We start from the raw sequence: 20658 nt of genomic DNA on the forward strand, positions 1-20658 counted from the left end.
GGAAATTATTTCTTGTTAAAGATAATCTCTTATGTAAAATGTTGGAGAGTAATCAAAAAAGGTATTTACCTGATTTTTTAAATTTATGACGCTTCTGATACTAATACTATATTTCTGGGTTAATATGTATTTGCCTATTATACTTGTTTTTTAAAATCCATAAAATTAATTTATAAAATATGTTATGTGGATAATAATTTATGCTTTCTTACGAAATTAATTATACATTTTAATTTGTGTCAAGAAATATACAAAATTCTAAAATAATAGGATTAAAATTTTATATAACACATATTACTTAATTATGGATTATATAAATTATTAACATAAACATAATTACATGAACTAACATAATATAAACATTATATGAATTTTATAAACTATTTTATAAATTTTTATTTGATACATACAGGTTATTTACATTATATACTGTATATTTATATACAACATAAACATATGTATCAATATAAATTATATATATTTCAAATGGATTTTTAATGAGTTTATTCCCCGTCTGTTAAAAAATATTTATTTCTCGGGATTTTTCACTTTATATTTAAACAGTAAAGATTTCTTAATTACTACACTATTTCTAATTAAAAGCTTTTTTCAATTTTAATAAAATCAGTATAAATGCCGAAAAGCATTTAGCTAATTTTGAGAAATTTATATTTATTAAATGCTTTGAAAATCATAATTATTTAATGAATACTGTATTTGGCAAACTTTATATGAATTTACTGCAATTATTTAAAGTTTAAAGTTTGAAAGTGATATTACACAGTTTATCTATAACAATTATACATATCTAATGCCAATACTGTTCCTATTATTTTCGTTAATATATATGAATATTGGAAATTAATTTAACATCTCATTTAAATCTTTTTATTATTTACAGTTTCGTTTTTATTTTTAGAAGGTTAAATTAAAATTTTTATTACAAAACTTATTTAATTAAAAAAATATATATAAATATATTCGTTGGATAATTGGAAAGAAGGAAGGAAGGAAGAAAAAAATTTTTAAATAAATTCGTCAGGTAGAGGGAAGTAAGGAAGGAAAAAAAAAATTCTAAATTTAACTTCCCTATGTCTAGACAGACCTTGACCTTGATCCTGACCTTTAAATGCAGGTTTTTAAAAATACATTTAATCCGAAGTGATAAGCATTTAATTATAATAAACTATTTTTAATTGTTATAAGATATAAATATTTAAACAATAAATATTTAATTAGTTTTTTAAGCTTAAAAACTAGTATCTTGACAATATTTAAATAACTCAGGAAAAGCTTTGAAAATTTTTAAATTTAGAAGAAACGCAAGAAAAAAAAAAAAAAACAAGTTTAAGGTAATGCTTTAAAGTTTCTGAGATTATGAGTCATAAAATCGGTTCGCAGCTTCTGTTACAGGCGAGAGAATTTACGGCTCCCGAAGTTAGGAAAGCCAGTTTTTTCCATTAGTGGAAAAAAGAGAGAGGCTCCCCGACGTTAGGGAGAAAGTTTACAAAGAAATAGCGTTCCAATAAAGAATTACCGTTATCGCTTTGGCAGTTATTTTCAATACCACGTGATTATTGAAAGGAAGATGCTTAGAAAATCACAACGTCATCGTGGGACTTGTAAAAAATATCCAACCTGCAGGAATTCAATCGTGCGCTTTTCTATTTCTAATCTATGCAACACTGTTTAAGATTGAATAAATTACGAATTTTAACACTTACTTTTAGACAAGAGAAGACAGTAAATTTTTTATGACAAAATTTTTTCTTACTGATCAAAGATAAAGGTGAGAAAAATGAATATTCAGGTCAGAGATGATAAAAAATAAAAAATTAGGAAAATGTATATAAACATGTTTTCTTATTTTTAAATATTAATGGAATTTAAATCGTAAACTGAATATTTATTTAATTTATTAGATTTTATATTAATAATTTAAAATTGTAATTTGCTGTTAATGCTAAAATATCTTTTAAAAAATATATTAATAATATAGTATAAGAATTTATTTTTAAAATACAAAGTCTTCAAAAAGAATGCTACCATTTTAAATTACTTTAATTACGCTAATAATTATCTAAGTAAGCAATGTACATTAATCCATAGAGTAACAGTTCGAGTTTCATTTACATTATTAAAAGTATCTCGTTTACTATCTATAAGAAGATCGGTAAACAAAAATGGCGACTCCGCAATAAAGAAGGCATTTTGTATTCTACAATTCGCAAAGTTGGAATTAGTCATCATTGCGCAACAGAATAATCTGTAGAATTGTGGTTGCTGTGGGAGGAGTGACAACAGATACGCGGTAGCGAGTACGGGAAGAATTCGAATATCGTGTTGCGTGGTGCACACATTGAGAAATTGGAATTTGGACAGTTTTCCAACGTTTTAATGTACATTATAATGTTCTCGGATAACAATTAACACAATTATAACAATTTAAAATGGTAAAATTCTTTTTGGCTGTGGGCTCAAATGGAGAGATATTTTAATTTCTTGTAGATCTACTGTATATAATTTTTGATTTACTGTTATTGATCAAAATTATTAGCGAGATATTACCGTTATCAGATTGTCTTTTATACATTAAATTTCATACAAATGAGTTTATAAAATATTAATTATAATTAAATTGATTTATAAATTTGAAATAAATCAGTAACGTATAATTAAAAGAATTTTTAAAATTTTAGTTGTAATATTATTATAATTTTTTATTATTGAGAATTTTGAGAATATTTTTTATTGATTTTGAGTGTGGCTGTTTGCGCTCGTTTATGAAAGTATCGTGAAAATTTTTAATTTTTAATACTCATAATATTTTTTTAGGATTTTTGTAATCTTATAATTTTATTTACTTAGACAATTTCTTATATTTAAAATTAGAAAACAATTATAAATACAAAGAATTTAAATCATAAAAGGGAGTGATTAGGTTAGATATTGCGAATTGAAATAAGTATCTTTTATTATATAGGTTTTAATAGATATTAATTTGGACTTGTAAAACATTTTATTCAACACATTTTAGTTGTAATTTGTAACCCGTAAACCGTGTAACAACTATAAGCGTTTTATGCAACTGGGTCCTGATAGTATCCGTGTGTAATTTAGATCCGTGCTAATAAAGCCTATTCGTAGGCTTTATTGGCGGTGAGGCGAATCTAAATTAATGAAGATATGATCATAATACTGTAGGCAAAATTCAATTTATTCCATTATTACCAGCTGCACTCGCAGTTAAATGGAATTTTAGCTATTTTTATAAGCATTATAGCTCACAAATTCAATGTTAATTTTTAATAAATTTTAATTTCACATTTTGAAAAAAGCTTTAAAAATTCTTAGGAAATTTTTCTGTTTCTATTCTATTTTTCATTTATTTGGCTTTGCTTGAATTAGTTTTAGTTTAAATCTGTACAAGCTTCTGGAAAGTCATTTATCATTTGTACATTTTGTATTTAAAATATTGATGACGTCTAACATTGATTCATTCATAATTATGTTATAGACGCCATTAATTAAAAGGTTCACATTTCAAAATTATTATTTTATATTTTTTAGATTGACCATTTGTCACGTCATACGATTAATAAATATTCTAATACATTTTTCTATGAAATTTTTCAATTTCAGATCAAAGGTAGTAAAGATTGTGAGTATGGCCGTCGACAGGAGAGATGGAGATTTCCCACGGGACCGTACTGGTTTCTACTTCTATAAAATTAACATTATTTTTAATAAAAAAGAAACATAATCTTTAAGATTACTTTTTATTGATAAATAAACATTTTACGTATTTTATTTGATAAAAAAATTAAATAAATAAAAGGCCAACTGCTGCCGGGCCACTTTCTATGGCCCTGCTTGTAATAACAATTTTCGACAGGTTCAAAAAGTAATTTTTAGAATTTTCATTTCTTGACGAAAAGAAATATAACACGATTTAATAAAACATTCACCAACAAAATGAACACACAGAGTTCAAATTTTCAAAGAAATGTCAAAATAAAATATGAAAAATAATGTTTCTTCTTTTATAAACGGCAGTAATGAAGTCGTTAAGAAATTCATATATTTGTATATTTAAATTATTTAAATATTTATACTGTATTTATTTAATTAATAATCGACTATCTGATTATGTTAAAACAAAGAAACAATCTGAAAATATAAGTTGTAACGTAATATACGGTATAAACCAAATCAATATTTAAAGAAAAATACATATTAATTTTTTAAAACTCTTTCCACTCTGTGGATAGTAAGGTCTCAATTCAGCAAGCTTATTACGGCTTCAGTCCTTTTTATAATAGGAATTCCGGGTGATGAGGGCCAAACCTGACATATCTAGACGGATCGCTTCCCTTCTCGACCTTCCGAATTCGATCCCGGTCCCCCGAAACAGTAGGCTGACACCATAACCACTCGGCCATCGGACCGTCGTTACTTTTTGATTAGATTTTAATTTATTCTTTGAGCAAATGCTGTAAAGTAATTTACAGGTTACGGTTTTGAGATATTTGTATTTTAAAAACAAATATTTTGAAACTATGAAACCATTATGAAACTGAATTCGAGACGTTTTTGCGCCGGGCAAGACTGTCCTTTTTCCTTTTCTCAATGACTGCGTTCAGCAGACTCAACAGTTCTGGAGCTGTTGAGTATCTTTCTGCTAAACGCCCTGTACAGTAGCGGCGTTTCGGAACATTTGGTATTTTTATGTCATTTAATAGTCTTTCATTTATGCTATCTTTCGGTAGCTGCAACTGATCAATGATGACTGCTTCCTGTCTCAACGTATACGTCATTCATCGTTCGGCAGATCCATATTGTTACGTAACAGCTATCGATTGAAACACCTTTGTTCAGTTACAACTGTCGAGTCTGCCGAACGCAGCCAATTGTCTTATTCGATCGGATGGTATTTGTCACGCATTTATACGATTTGGAAACTATAATTTTGTCGTCCCGTTAATAAACTTACATTTAAATAACATAAATATATATATTTATATATTTATATGATATTCATAAATATATAAAAATATGTTTTTCGCATTTTTAGTTTGTTATTTTTTAACGCTTTTTTTGTTATAAAAATATAACTTGCTTTTTAATTTACAAACATATATTATTTACGAACGATATTTGATACATTATCACGAATTAACATTTTTACTTTAATAATTATAAACTCAATACTTTTCAAATTGTAGATGTCGCCGTTGTTCTGATATTATCCCATGTGCTTTAGATAGTTGGCATGGTAAGTAGACGATATTTTATTCGCGAATTTTGCAAATTATTAATATTAAACTAACTCCCACAAATTTAATTTATGCCGACAATTTGATGTTATTTTTGAGATTCTGAGATGAATGTATTGTTTCAGATCAATTTTTGCTAGTAAGACATTTTATTTTAAAGGTTTATAGTAAATTATGCGAGATATAAAATGGAAGTCACGTAAAAGTACCCGGTACAGGATTCCAGCATTACACATTTTTTCTTAATTTTGCTTTCTGTTGGACATCACTGGGTAGAATTGCAGTTCTGAATAGGAGTAAAATTTGGGGGGGTCCAAATCTCCCAAATTTTACTCCTGTGGGCGTGGTCTAGGGCACAATTGCAGCTCTGGTAAGGTCCCGGCTGTCTCATTTAGACCTGCATTTGTATCCATCAGGAGTACTCTGCCAAAGTTGTAAGCCATCTCTAAATGAACATAAAGGGGATGGTATTTGTTTATAGGCCACACACCAACGTTCTCACTTAATTTTATTTACAATAGAGACACATTCTAGACATGTTCAAAACACATAGAATATTTGAGAGGCCGCTCGTGTTTCTATCGTAAATAAAACTAAGAGCGAGAATATTGGTGTATGGCTTATAATCAAATACAACCAATCATTAGTCATTAATAGTACAAAATTATATTTATAACTTACATATATCAGAAAAGGACCTTTTAAAATTACAAAAGAAAACAATCTTTTGAACATTAAATTAGTAGATTTAAATTTATAAATAATTTGCACATCTTTTTTGAAATTTAATCTTTCTCATAATATCATATCAGTCTACCCAGCATTTGGGCAGATTGATTCATCTTGTGAGTATTTTGATTTATTCAAAATTACTGAATTACTGAACATTGTAAGAAGATAAAATTAGATAAAAAATTAACTCTACAGATACCTAAGATACAAGCGAGAAAATTAAACACAAAGTGCAAACATTTTCGTCGTTTAACAATGGCAAAAACATTCGCTGGTATCTGTAGAGTTCATTTTTTATCTAATAATAACCAGTTGTTAAGTAGCAGTTGTCAGAAGATAAAATCATTTATAATTGTATATATATAAGCAGTTTTTTTAGCATCCTAAAAACTACCATAATTTGAAGCTGCTTTACAATATCCAAAATGTGTACATTTGATATTTTCAGAAAATATGAATTTCAAATTCTGGTTTTCTTAAGAAATATTATATTTTGATGGACTATATGAGCCATTTATTTTGAAAGTGAGACAAGTCCATTTTTGAAAAAAAAAAAAAAAATGAAAATTATGTTAACAATAGATAAAACTTAGCATGATCTTTTTGGCTGGAAACAATATATAGTCAAAATAATTCAGAATCCTTAAAATTTTGACAATGGAAGTTTTGGTGATTAATAGTATTAATAATATGTTTATTTTAAAAGTAGTGCAAGTCCATCTTGGATTGAAATTATTATGCTAGCTGAATATTTTATAGTATAATTTAGCTCTGGTAAAGTTTAGTAATATTGGCAACACTGAAAACCTAAAAATATTATATTTGTGCATTTTTTTATTCAATTCAGTGTACATATAGCAGTGTAAAAGTCATTTAAAATTGTTGATTTATCACCACCACAAGGAAGACCAGGTAATTTTAGAAATATGAAATTATCATAAAACTACACACAAAATACCATGAAAACCAGTAAAAGGAGTACAAGTTATTTATATAAATATTTTCATCTGTAACAAACATCATGAAGTTGAACATTGTCATAAGGAAAACAGGACAAGCTGTTGAATACATTTAAATCCAAAGTTTCAAAGTAGTTCAAAGCATGCATGTCCAACTGTCTAATTTATCTAGGTAACATGTATCATGTTACCTAGATAAATTAAAACTTGTAAATTTAAGATTAAATTGTAAAAAAAGAAAATAATAATAATAAAAACACACAAAATGGAAGTTCTAAGGGAGTTTAAAACATTACCTCCATGCTGTAGAGAGCATATCTTTCTCTCTAAAGTTGAGCTCCTTCTGGTTTTTAATAGCATTATATATCTCAAGCACTTATAAACATTTCAAATATGTTTGATGTAATAAATGAATCTCGTTAAAATGTATCTGCATGTCACTGTCCAAAGAATATACTGCAAGTGCCGTGTTGGACCATTTCTTACTGATGTCATGTACATGTTCCTTTACTCTTAAAATGAGGCTTCTGGCAGTTGCTCTGATGTATACTAAAGAGTTATCCACTTGAGTATCATGTAATGAATAGCATATATATATATATATACACACCTGGTGTGTAGTACTCATCCACAGGATCTTTATTATTCTCAGAATGTTATTCAAAAGGTATGAATAGGCTGTAAGGGTTGCTGTTGAAGGATTTTAGAAAAGCTTCCAAATCAGGTTTGTGTTGCCATACAATAAGAATATCATCAACATATGTAGAATACAAAAGAATGAGGTTCAAAAGATCTGGTAAGATTTTGCCAAACAGCAGGATATTATAGTCTTCTGGGATCGGGTGTTGATCATCAAGGCTACAAGATCCAAGCAAGCCGTGAAACATCTAGAAAAATTAGAAATTCACAAGGCGCAATTGAACACAAACTGTATTAATCATAGGGATGCTGACTGATTGTCATCGATGTGGAAATTCTTCTATGATGATTTGACGTAGTTTATATAAGCGGTAAAGTTAATTATGATAATTTTTACTGGATGTATATATTTTATTTTATTTCTTTATTTCGTTTTAATTAATTTATATAGTTTTCGTGATTATTTAAGCGTGTTAAGTGTTAATGTAAATTTATGTAACTGCCTTTTGAATTTTATTTTACGTAATTTAGAATTCTTTGTTTGATTCAGAATGATAACTGAGGATGATCACTTAAAGCATTCAAAAACATTTTTAAGATATTAAAAACAATTTGCTGGAATGTTTAAAGGTTTTGTTTTTATTTATATTGATTATAGTTCCAGTAAGAAAGTATTTTATTTAGATCTGGTAAGATTGTATTTCCCAGTTTCCTCACCACCATTTCAGATAATGTCTCTAATAGCACACTATCCCCTCTTTTTTTTTTTTTTTTTTTTTTACTGAAGATGTCACTGATCTTAACAATTGGTGATGGCATTGACAAATTTACATTGGTTTTTCAGTAGTTGCTAAAGAATTAATATATCATTTTTTCTGCACATCTAGTATTTAGTTGTTGTATGTATATACAGTAAAACCTGTCTAAAACAGAATCTGAATAAAATGGAAACCTGCCTAAATGGAAAAAATTCTTCAGAATGGAATGATTTTCTATATTAAATTCTATTACAAGCCAGAAACCTGTCCAACATGGAAATGGAAGAGGCTAAAGAACGAAAAGTCAACATAGCATACAGAAGGTGCAGCACGTTGTTCGATATCTGTCCAACATGGGAATGAATAATGTAACTTAAACTGAATAAAATGGAAACTTATGATTCCACTTATAGACAAATAAATAAAATTGTCTCTAGATATAATGGTCATCACAAAGTGTGACAAATTGTATTTCTGAGAACTGTTTTGAACCTTGTCAGAGAAACAAAAATCATATGCAAGAGGACATAGGGACAAGTCTTTAATATTAGTCTGTGTCGGAATTAACCAGGAATGTAATCAAATACTTTCAAGAATTGGAATGAGTTTCCAAGCATTGAGTTCTCAAGAACTTGATTCTTGGAAAAAGCAATAAATGTAAGTTGTGAAAACAATGAGAATAAGGTAACATAGTGCTGCCAGTTTACCTTGTAAGGGATAGATAGTAACTAACTAGTTCTGAGTTTTTGAGAATAACTTGATTTGATAATTACAGAGGTTGAAGTAAGCAATTAATTACAGAAGTAAAATTCCTTGAGAAGTCAGATTATAGAATAACTTAGTTTAAATTAACAAATCTGTTTGACATTTATCTGGTGTAGTCTCTAAATATATGTAAAGATTAAAAAAGAAAGAAAAAAAAAGCTAAAACCTGTTCAAAATGGTAAACTTCCCAAACTTTATCTGCCCTAACCAACATGACATTATTGTGACGTATCCATCGAGTCGTGCGTTTAAGATTCTTTCTGAATTGGAGCACCTCTCTAGAATCCTTATTATTTATTATTTTGATGGGTAGCCACATTCAAAATAATAAATAATAAGGATTCTAGAGAGGTGCTCCAATTCAGAAAGAATCTTAAACGCACGACTCGATGGATACGTCACAATAATGTCACGTTGGTTAGGGCAGATAAAGCCAGAATATTAGTGATTATGAAGAGAGACACATATGAGAAAGGCCTTTGTGAGTACACAGAGGCAACACGTTGCAATGAGATGGAAAATAATACGATAGATAAGTTACAGTCAAGAGTTAAACGCTTTGCTTCTACGAAGTTGGCTACCAGATTAAATATGAAGAACATTGTAATGGACGCACCCGATGCCCCAAAATTATTTGCCTTTGCTAAAACACATAAGGTAGGGAAACAGCTATGCCCAGTGGTGGATAGGGCCAAAGCTCCCACACGAAAGCTCGAAGAAGCGGTACATAAATTCTTACTCCACACCTTGAAGGGTACCAATTTTCAATCACCAACACATTGGATTTAATAGAGCAACTCAGGGTTTATACATCACCGTGTTATGTTACAGTATTGGATTTTAGATCCTTATACCCTTCGATTGAACTTTCCCCATGCTTTTGCACCATAAGGGACTTTCTCTTTAAAAAATTGGACACCAATGAACTACAACATCAAGCACTAGAATTGGCCCATTTAATTTGTTACAACTCTGTTTTTCAATTTAAAGAAAGGTTGTACTCACAAACAAGAGGTGTCCCCATGGGTGGTTCGGTATCTGGGGATTTATGTGAGCTAGTCATTAGGCAATTAGAAAACAGGACTCTGCCTAATTTCCTCCACAACATTATCCTGTACAAAAGATATGTCGACGACATCATCATCATATGGAGGACATCTCCCAACCTAGTCTGTTTTCTAGACGAAATGAATGATAACCCGTATGGACTGACACTAGAGATGGAACAACACAGTAACAGTAGAGTACATTTCCTGGATTTGGATGTAAAATTTGAAGATTCCATCATCTGTACATCGGTTTTTCGCAAACCGTCTAGTGAGTGTATCGGCATACATACCAGTAAGCTCGTGATCCCTTCCAGTACAAGATGGCTGCCTTCAGGGCATTGGTCAAACGAGCTTATACGCACTCTTCTACACAAAAAGCGCTAACAGATGAGTTAAAATATTTGGAAGGCATTGCCAGGTCCCACGGTTACCGCAATATTATACAAAAATCTCGGAGGGCCACAAACAACCACAGGCTTCTTCCAACAATACAGCAAGCATGCAAAACATTAGCAAGATTATGGAAAATGTGAGGATACCTATCAAGTTCAACCCTCTATTGAAGTCTCTATACAGCACCATTGCTAAAGAACGAAAAGTCAACATAGCATACAGAAGGTGCAGCACGTTGTTCGATATCCTATGCAACGAAAAGAATCGATCCAAGATGGAGAAATTATCAGGCGTCTATACACTCCCTATAAGGGATAACAGGTTTAACAGAGATCTGGTATACGTGGGATTGACTAAATGCTCATTAGGGGTTAGGTTAAAAGAACATATATCTGATATACAACGCAACAGACACACAACATCACTCTCCACCTATGCAACTGATCCCGAAATAGTGGCGGACTTCAATAAAGCACAGATAATTGCCACCACATCCCACATTCACCAACTAAAATGGTTGGAAGAGATGGAAATTTTTAAGGCATACGACACATCCAATTGTATTAATTCAAGAGACAAAATTGGTCTTTCCATGGCATGGCAAAACCTACTACATACAGAGTAATAGCGAAATAATATTTATTAAGCCTTAAAATAAAAGGTACTGGGGAACATGTGAGAATGTTAAATAATTGTGTATCTCACTAACATGTTTTTTAAGTATCACATTAATATCTTTCTCTTAAATTGAACATTGATCGTCAAATTAGAACACTTTCAAGCATATCACGCAACGGAATAAGTGAACAAACTGAACAATTCAAATTCAACAGAGTTCGGATTTATTCAAATTTCGTTGTTCGTTGTTTGGTGTTCAATCCAGCTTTTCACCTGAAGAAGAGCCCAGAAGGGGTTAAGAAAACGTTTGTCTTTGAATGAACAATTAGATACGCTTCGGTTATAGGTTCGGTACATCATATTTACTTTATTGTTGGTATAGTTTTTTTTAAATCTGCAGTAATATCTTTATCTGGAGGTTGTAATATGTTTGTTGTGTTTGGCAGAAGGAAGAACATGCCATAAATTTGACAAATGTAAGCTGTTGATATTTTGGAAAGAAACACCATTCAATAGAAGTAAATTGTTCCTATTTTGAGCTCTCGTTTTTCATTTCAGCATTTTAATATATTGACAAAATCAGTGGCATGCCGTGATATTTGACAATAGGGAAGCTGTGTTTCTGTAAGAAGCTGACTTCCATGGGCAATCAGTTAATTGCGCGTCAGTGATGGTCTAGGGTCCATTCATATTCATTTGTTTGATAAGCCAGTAAAAACCATAGACCTCTCTAAATGTATTTTTAATAGATTATCTGACGTACTTAATGAATAAACAAGTTCAATACAATTACTTCTGTTATTAAATTCAATAGATTCTGACTATGCCCTATAAATGACAATTCTCGCTTTGATAAAAAAAAACATACAACATCTATTAATTTAGATATAATATATCTATTACCTGTAACTATCTTGTTATAATTTTCAATATTTATTTTATATTGTCTACTAATGTTAAATTCTATTCTGCTTTGATTTCCAAATTGTTTCAATTTTATGAAGGAATCAATGTGACATTTATGATTTTCATGTCTTTTGCCAGTTTTACTCAAATTATTTAAATCGTCAAAGACATTCTTATTCCACACACTAATTTCATTTGAAAATTGTAGGCAAGACCAACAAAACAATTTTTGCATTTTTATGCATCCACAAAGCAATTTTATTGTGAAAATGTCAAACAAATTTTTTTGTTGAAGTATTCATATTTAATTTAGGCATTGGTCTTTCTCTTTTAATAATGTTTTCTTTTTCATTATATGGTCTTGAGCCAAAATTTTAAAAAAATAAATTTTCAATATTGTAATGATATTCTGAATCGCTAGCCATNTATGTTATGTGGATAATAATTTATGCTTTCTTACGAAATTAATTATACATTTTAATTTGTGTCAAGAAATATACAAAATTCTAAAATAATAGGATTAAAATTTTATATAACACATATTACTTAATTATGGATTATATAAATTATTAACATAAACATAATTACATGAACTAACATAATATAAACATTATATGAATTTTATAAACTATTTTATAAATTTTTATTTGATACATACAGGTTATTTACATTATATACTGTATATTTATATACAACATAAACATATGTATCAATATAAATTATATATATTTCAAATGGATTTTTAATGAGTTTATTCCCCGTCTGTTAAAAAATATTTATTTCTCGGGATTTTTCACTTTATATTTAAACAGTAAAGATTTCTTAATTACTACACTATTTCTAATTAAAAGCTTTTTTCAATTTTAATAAAATCAGTATAAATGCCGAAAAGCATTTAGCTAATTTTGAGAAATTTATATTTATTAAATGCTTTGAAAATCATAATTATTTAATGAATACTGTATTTGGCAAACTTTATATGAATTTACTGCAATTATTTAAAGTTTAAAGTTTGAAAGTGATATTACACAGTTTATCTATAACAATTATACATATCTAATGCCAATACTGTTCCTATTATTTTCGTTAATATATATGAATATTGGAAATTAATTTAACATCTCATTTAAATCTTTTTATTATTTACAGTTTCGTTTTTATTTTTAGAAGGTTAAATTAAAATTTTTATTACGCATAAAGATCCCGTGCATTGTTTTGACTCTACAAGTAAACAAATATGTCGATTGCACTCACCTATTGCAAATTATAAAAACCTTATCGCTATAAATGATTTTTAATTAGCAAAACGATTTGAGACGGAACAGCAGCTGACAAAGCAACCCACAGACATAAGGCAGTGACGTCATCACATAGCATCGACTCCTCCCCAATTTTCAACGAATTATATAAAGTAATAAAATTATCGCCTTTCATTAATTATTAATACACGAAGTAATAATTTTAGTAAAAGTATAAATAACTTTTTAATATTAATGCTGGTTGGATTCGTAATAAGATTTCTGTGACGTAGCGGTGTCTATACGTGTTTTAGAGCGGTTGTTTCTACACGGATCTTAACGAGGATCGTTAGATTCGTTACGGATTACTCGCGGGTTGCAACTGTCACTTTGATACGTATATAATATTAAAGTGTAGAAATGAAATCGTTTTATATCACTAAAAATGATGGCAGTTGTACGATCCGCGCGTTCACACTACATTATTTAAAAAATCGTTTTTTCGTCAATTTTTCATTTTGAGTTTTTTCCGTCTTTTTTCACGCCCGTTCTTGGGTTCGGGCGGGTCGACGATGGGGCGAGGGACGGGCCCCACATAATAGCGGCGTACGGCCGTGAAAACTTTCGGGAATTCTTCGCCCGCTCGTATTCGATTCCGAGTTTTTTAGAACTGTAATGCTGGCCGCTTGGTCATCGGGCCTTCGTTATAAAAGAGTAAAATAACTGTAAATTTATATAATTGTTTATATTAAAAACTAACTTTCTACAGAAATTTTTTAATGCTTAAAATGAAGCGGAGAGACGAATGTGACTCTTGGAATTTGCGTTAGTTTATTTCCGTAATGAGTTTTTGATAATGAAAAGTTTTTCCAGAGAAATCGAACTAACATAAATTATTATTGTGGCATTGTTTATATTATAAAGATTTATGATAAGGATAGATACAGTAACGATTTATATATCTAAGAACAGATAGGAAATAATAAAATAATCATTTTACATTGATGCAGAATGAATGCTTTTATAAAAAAATGGTATTTAATTTCTTAAATAGTTAGCTATTGCTGTTTTATCTCGTATAAAAATCATTGACAGGTTATTAATAACTGCGATCCGTCGGTAGGCTATTGAGCCTGCTCGAGTTCGCTTCAACAACGTGGCCGTGCTGTAAGATATCCTATTGGATAGACCTTAGAGAGATTAAGTTTGAATTCAGTCAAATTTTAATATTTAATCATTGTTAGTTCAGATTATAACCGTTCCTTTATCCTTCACCTATGTCGATTTCATTATAAATGTTTCGGCGCCAGCCCAAGTCGGCCATTTGATTGATACGAGTTATTGTCAACAAATCAAAAAATATTTTGAGTGGTATTCCAGTAGGACAATTTTAATATTGCTTTTTTATATACATATATTTCCAATATTAAAATAATTATTCCGTTTTTAAAATGTTAAAGCCGGCAATGTGGTAATGTAGTAGTCTAAATCAAAAATATCTTTAAAATTAATAAAAGATGATTTGTAATTGTCCTAAGATTACATCAATTTCTTGAGCGTGTCGATTGACTTTCCCACAGTTGTAGTGAATTGGATGCCGTACGAGCCGGATTTCAAATAATTGTATTGTTACGGGATTCACCAATCTTCAGCGGATTACACGACCACTTCAATTTCTGAGTCAACAATTTCGGTCGACACGCACATAGGTTCTATGTTGCCAATAAACAGCGGTGCGAGATCTTTAACGAATATTGGTACTGATGTTAATTAATAATGGTTTTCATAGCAATGGCATTCATTTATTGCCATCCGATTTATCATTAATCTTGGAATGATATGTATTGATATTGCTAACATAAATTAAATAGAGATAATCAAATTTTAGCATACAAAATAATGCGCATGAAGGTCTCGCTAACTTATATTTTAAAACACATTTTAAACAAATATGCTGTTTTATAATGCCTACTTTGTATAAATTACACAGTTTCGCCGCATAACGTTCTTTATTGTGAAATTTATATTATTATTATTATTGTATTAATAAAATTTGTAAGTTACAAACAAGGATCTGTAAAAGAATAATAATGTCTAAAACTTTATTTTAAAATTTTACACTTATACAACTTAGTATTTTTAAACTTGTAAATTAAACTATTAATTAAAAAATGGTGGCGTTATTAGCCTATATTTATTTCAGTTTTAAAACAACAGAACTGATTGCTTTGGTATCAAGGGGGTGCTATAATACAAGGACATCGAGAGCTTTATATAGGGTCGAGAGGCAGAGCGAGTATCTTTTGCCTCTTAGCAGGACCGTTTAACCTTTTGTTTTTTCAACAAAGTAAATAAGTAGAATGTTTCTTTAATAATAAAACTCATTCTTAAAGATATTCCTTTCTGTTAGTGAAAATAACGTTACTTCTACAGGAGTAAGAATAACTGAGGATCCCTTAATCTTATCCGGACTGGGAAAAAATCCCCAACTTTTCCTGTAGAAGACCCTGCTGCAGTACCTTAAGCATCTACACTAAGCTTTTACGCATAAAATACATTTAGTTTTGTCAATTTATCGAAGTTATAACTTAGAATTTGTTTATTTTTCTTGTTTTATTAAACAAAAATCATTATAACTGTAAAGGAGAACATTGAAAACTTCCGCTTAGTTATCAAGTAACATAGAATTTGATACTTCTTTTAGTCATATTACTTTCAACAGTTATGTACGGACAATATTATGTAATAAGTTTACATAAAGTATTCATTACCAGAAATTTAAATAAACAATTAAATATTATTTATATTTAGCTGATAACGATGAAAAATAAAATTATGTTTGTGTTTTATAATAATTCAACGTGAACGTGTTTTTCATGCAATCAATTAAAAAAATGACCCGACAATTGGTATCATCATAATTTTTCCACGGAATAAACTTTCTGAAGATGGAAATTATTTCTTGTTAAAGATAATCTCTTATGTAAAATGTTGGAGAGTAATCAAAAAAGGTATTTACCTGATTTTTTAAATTTATGACGCTTCTGATACTAATACTATATTTCTGGGTTAATATGTATTTGCCTATTATACTTGTTTTTTAAAATCCATAAAATTAATTTATAAAATATGTTATGTGGATAATAATTTATGCTTTCTTACGAAATTAATTATACATTTTAATTTGTGTCAAGAAATATACAAAATTCTAAAATAATAGGATTAAAATTTTATATAACACATATTACTTAATTATGGATTATATAAATTATTAACATAAACATANAACATACATAAAAATAACACAAAATCTTCTTTACTTTTAATCTTAAAACAATTCACTTAGTCAAATAGCTTCCTAGTGGTTAATGGATGGAATCAGACGGTCCTGGTAGGTGTGCAGTGCATGCATGCACACAGGCTGCCAAATCCCGAGGGTGCTGATACTGGTCAATGTCAAATGCCTCTTTTGTCACATCACTAGTATACTTCAAAGGACACGACAGGGTTGTTGTAAATTTTAAATGTTTCTCGCCATAGCTGTAAAAATCTAAATATGTTAAACTTAATAGATTGTCAGTCATTTGTTTTCTAACTAATTTGTTTAAGGACCAGGTGTCCACGGAAATTTCCAAAATTTACAACTTTTCAGTCACTCTTGAACTGGAAAAATTTCTGTCTGTATTACATCTAATATTACGAAGAAATCAGTCTCACTGTACTCGGCTAGAGATTGGTTCAGTTAAGCTTTTAAGTAAAATTCTGGCTCTCAGCAGGGTTTTATTTATGCTCCTAATTTCCTAATCTCTTAATTATTTAACTTCTTAAGTAGAAATAAGTTGAAACCGGTTACTTTGTACTTGAATATTTGTAGTCTTGGGAAAGATGTGGAAAGACAAATTTTTATGACAATGGATATATAAATTGTAAATTTAAGGAAAATAAATTCTAGAGCTTTTTTGTACCTTGTGCGTCTCATTCATTAAATTTGGTTCAAAATGATGATGCCAAAGTAACAGTTAATTTTTAACATTGTACAAGGATTGTTCACGTTTTTTTCTGCATCCCCTTATAGATTGGACATGCAAAATCGTAATATCACTGGTTTAATATTGAAATTCATAAGTAATATAAGATGGCAGAACGGAATAAATATATCAAATATTTTAGTAGATTTTTTTTAAAACTCCTGTCAACTATACAGAACTATCATAAAAACATACCAATAAACTCTTATCGGTTGGATTAAGTTATAAATCTATTCACGATTCATGTAATCGGGCAGGGCAGCCAAATATCTAGCCAGCAGGTGGCTAACAGCCTAGAACTGATCCTGGATAGAATCATTGGAAGCGTTATACAATATTTTGGTGTATAGCTTACACCAGCTAAACCGCATGAGGTTGGTGCTCTGTAAAGTGCATGCGCAAATGCCTATAATCTGGCTGCTTTAAACCATTCAAATATTTTTGCCATGGAAGCTGTCCCGTATTCAATAATACAGTGCTTCCATTTGGAATATTTAAATTTATATTCGCATATACAACAGCAATCTTATTGTTTTTTTTTTCACATGTAGTAAAGAAATTTGTAATAAGATAGATAATGCGGTTATAATAAAATATAAATTTTAATTAATTCAAAGTACATTTAAATAAGAAAATAATCGCACAATATGTATTTTTTTAAAATATTATTTACAATATTTTAGAAAATACAAGGAAAGCGGCGCTTCCACCACTTACAGGATGGCACACCACTGGACAAAATGTTTTTGATGTCATCCATGCACATATGTAGGCAGGAAGTATCTGTCAAAAATTATATGTATATTCTTTAACATATATAGCCTATATATATATATATATATATATATATAGGCTATATATGTTAAAGAATATACATATAATTTTTGACAGATACTTCCTGCCTACATATNACAATAATACAAATATAAATTACAGTGCAGATTTCTCATTATCCTTATGCTCACTGGGCCTGGGCCTAGTGGTGCAAGAGTTTGGGGCACAAAAATTCAAAATAATAAAATAAGGGACAAAAATTTTATGTAGAAACAATTCACGAAGGAATTAGTGCAAATTAAAAGCTTAAATAAAGCTTAATTAGCTTAAATGCAAATTAAAAAGCTCAGAATAACTGTTGATTGGTATTAATATACAGGGTGATTATAATTAAAGTTCCACTTTAATATGGCTATAAAATGAAAACTACTGGACAGAATGTTATCAAACTGGTAATAGAGTACAGGACATCATGGGATTTTATTTCCTGCAAAAAGAAAAAAAAAAGTTCAAAAACGCACCACCAACGGGAAATGGCACTGTCTGCAATATTGTTAAACGAAATAAGACACAAAGACATTGTTGAAAATGTTTTTAATTGGTTTTAAAACACGTTACAGAGCATGTTCAATGTGGTGTCCACATTTTATTAAGAAGTTACATTGCATTACTGTGTTCTTAACAGTAGCTCTTAGCATATCAGGAGTAACCCCAAAAACAGTTTCATTTTAAAACTGATTAAAAACATTTTCAACAATGTCTTCATGTCTTATTTTGTTTAACAATATTGCAGACAGTGCCATTTTCCATTGGTGGTGAGTTTTTGAACTTTTTTTTTTCTTTTTGCGGGAAATAAAATCCCATGACGTCCTGTACACTATTACCAAGTTTGATAACATTCTGTCCAGTAGTTTTCGTTTTATGGCCATTTCAAAGTGGAAGCTTAATTATAATCACCCTGTATATGAATATATTTTGCATGAATAAAGTGATAGTACTAAGGACAGGTTTTCAATAGCAGTGTCCTTTACCCTTTCAATATTTAAAAATCTGTAAAAATACAATTATTGCAGAATTAAAATTATAAAATAGAATCATTCAGTCCAAAAATGTTATTTTTGCGGGATGCCTGCATATTGGAGGCCTAGGGGCACCATATTTCTAAATGCACCGCTGAGTGATAAAAAATGTGAATAATTGACTTAACGCAACTTTGATTTATTGAGTTTGACCTAACAAAATTGTTTGCACTGAATTTTAGAATTGATAAATTATTAAAAGAAAATAATTTATAATTTAGGAAATATATTATTTACAATATGCCATAGCCTTGAAATTTAGTTTGAAATACAGAGTGTTTTTTTTTAAACTGATGGTACTCAAGAGACATCTGTATAGCAATCTAACAGATGGACTGTTGTTAAATTTGGGAGAGTGACTAAGAATGACATGGGAAAGAGATTCCATGAAGAAAAAGAAAAGTAGTACCTAAATTTACCAGTAGGGGTGGATTTGGAGCTGCTGTAGTGAAACAGCTAAGAATTTGCATAACGCGCTGATAACACTTCAAAATCCAAATTCACAATGACGTGGTCGACAGCAGCACCATCTAATTTGAGCTTAAAAGACAAGGACAAAAGTCTGAAGCGCATTCTAGACTTCAGCAGAGTTCAACATTCATCTTTCGTTACCTCAGCGTGCGTTGCTTATGAAACTTTATTATTTTAACTAATCGAGCACACCGGGTGTTCTTCATGAGTTTAGAACCCGTAACAAGCTGTGCAGAGATCCTCTATCAATTAATGCATTGAAAGACTTGATAAAGAAATTTGAAGAGACAGGATTCTTAGCAGTTCGACCTGGTAGAGGGCACAAACCGGTATCTGCACAGAGACTTAGTGATGTTGCGATTGCAATCGGTGAAGGTTCTAACTCCTGGATCTAACCCCATGTGACTTTTTCCTATGGGGTTACTTAAAGTCCAAGGTCTATCTTGGTGGTGTCTCCAACTTGATGACCTTGAAGGACAACATTTCTCGAACTGTGATGAACATTCCTGCGGACATGTTACGTTCAGCCGTAGAGAACACTGTGTTTAGGATGCAATGTGTTGTCCAGCACGATGGTGGTCACATTGAAAGAGGGAGAAGGTTATTTGCTGATTAATTAAACTTTCATTATTGCACTGAAACCTCTGTCTGATTATTCATTCGTTTGTTTGTTAATTGCAACTGGGTTTTATGCAAATGCTTAGCTGTTTTGCTACAGCAGTGCCAAATCTACCCCTACTGGCGAATTTAGGTACTACTTTTTTCTTCACAGAATCTTATTCCTATGTTGTTGTTAGTCATTCTCCCAAATTTGGCGACAGTCTGGCTTGTGGGATCTGCGAATATCTGAGGGATGATATTTGCAGGGGTGAATGAAAATGATTGCCATGAAAGGATGGGACGAGTACGATATAGGATCAAACAAATTTTATGTACCAAAAATATAATTATATCAGATTACAATACAAGAGGT

At 30.1% G+C, this 20658-nt stretch overlaps 1 protein-coding gene across 2 annotated transcripts in view; it reads left to right on the plus strand.

Annotated features, from left to right (window-relative positions):
* LOC111626356 (surfeit locus protein 6 homolog) overlaps positions 1–20658 on the plus strand; it is a 43581-nt gene continuing 22923 nt past the window's right edge. The window contains exons 1-3 of one of the 2 annotated variants that reach the window (XM_023369706.1): positions 1–61; positions 3643–3713; positions 5226–5275. The gene's annotated coding sequence lies outside the window, so the exon portion shown is untranslated. Of the gene's footprint in view, positions 62–3642; positions 3714–4750; positions 4931–5225; positions 5276–20658 lie in introns of those variants that run through there. The other variant, XM_023369705.1, reaches the window with a different exon arrangement.

The sequence above is a fragment of the Centruroides sculpturatus genome, unplaced genomic scaffold (genome assembly GCF_000671375.1).
Source record: "Centruroides sculpturatus isolate CEXI.00-Female unplaced genomic scaffold, Cexi_2.0 scaffold26, whole genome shotgun sequence".
NCBI classification, from domain to species: Eukaryota; Metazoa; Arthropoda; class Arachnida; order Scorpiones; family Buthidae; genus Centruroides; species Centruroides sculpturatus.